Raw genomic sequence first — 1289 nt, forward strand, 5'->3', positions numbered from 1 at the left:
GATGGCACATAACAACAACAACAACAACAGAGTTAACATTTGTTTATAGTTAATTAGCATATGACCTATTGCATTATAGGAACGTCTGCAGTTAGAGACCTCTCCAAATTACTGAGGAGTAATAATGTCAGTATGAGGACTAAGGTTTGTGTGATCTGGGGCATGGATTTTCCAGTCACTTTCTATGCATCTGAAAGCTGGACAATGAATAGAGGTGACAGAGAAAGAATTGATTTCTTTGAATTATGATGTGGGAGAAGAGCATGGAAAATCCCATGGTTTGACAAAATTCACGATAAATATGTGTTGGAGAAGGTCAAGCCAGAGTGCCCTTTGGAGGCAAGGATGTTGAGGCTTTGCATTATATACGTTGTGCACGTTACCAGGAAAGGCTATTCCTTAGAGGCAGACATAATGCTGGAAAGGGTGAAGGAGAGAAAGACCCTCAACCAGGTGGATTGACATGGTGACTGCTGCTATGGGCTCTAGTGTGTCAGGAAGTGTGAAGATGGCAAAGGATAGGAAAGGGTTCAGATCCGTTGTTTATAGGGTCACTATGAGTTATACTCTACGGCACCTACCAATAACAGCAACATATGTATATGTGTATGAATAATATATACGAACTAGTATATGCTTTTATTAGAATGAACAACAGATTTGAACTTGAACTAGTCTGTGACATCCTCAACATCTCGGGCACACTTGAGCCTGTTGCTGCAGTTACTATGTTAATCTATCATCTTCTCTTTTGCTACCTTTCCAGGTATGATATCTAACTCCAAGAAATAGCAACATTTTCAAAATATGTTAGTCAAAGTTTTGTTATCTTTGCCTCCAAGGTGCACTCTAGCTTCACCATCATTAAGACGTATCATCTGTTCTTCAGGCAGTCTATTAACTATTCAGCACCTTCTCAAACCCCATTGTTCTCAGGAATCAATTCTTCCTCTGTCAACCTCTTCATTGTCCAGCTCTCAGATGCACACCAAATGACTGCAATGTTTGTGGCCTATATTAGGTGTGTCTTAGCCCTCAAACCAACTTCATTGCTCCTCAGTAATTGGAAGATTTTTCCCTACAGTGCAATATGTCTCCAGATCTCCTGACTGCTAGTACCAAAGGTTTTGACTGTGGATCCAAGTACAATGAAGTCATTAAGAATTTCAATACTTTTTCATCTATCATGATTTTGCTTACTGGTTACTGTAGTGAGAATTTTTTTTCTTGGTATACTGAGGCTCAATGTCAAGAAGACAAAGATTCTCACCACTGGACCAATTGGCAGC

This window comes from Elephantulus edwardii, unplaced genomic scaffold (genome assembly GCF_000299155.1).
Source record: "Elephantulus edwardii isolate Elephantulus edwardi_28Jun2011 unplaced genomic scaffold, EleEdw1.0 scaffold00300, whole genome shotgun sequence".
In the NCBI taxonomy this organism is placed as follows: Eukaryota; Metazoa; Chordata; class Mammalia; order Macroscelidea; family Macroscelididae; genus Elephantulus; species Elephantulus edwardii.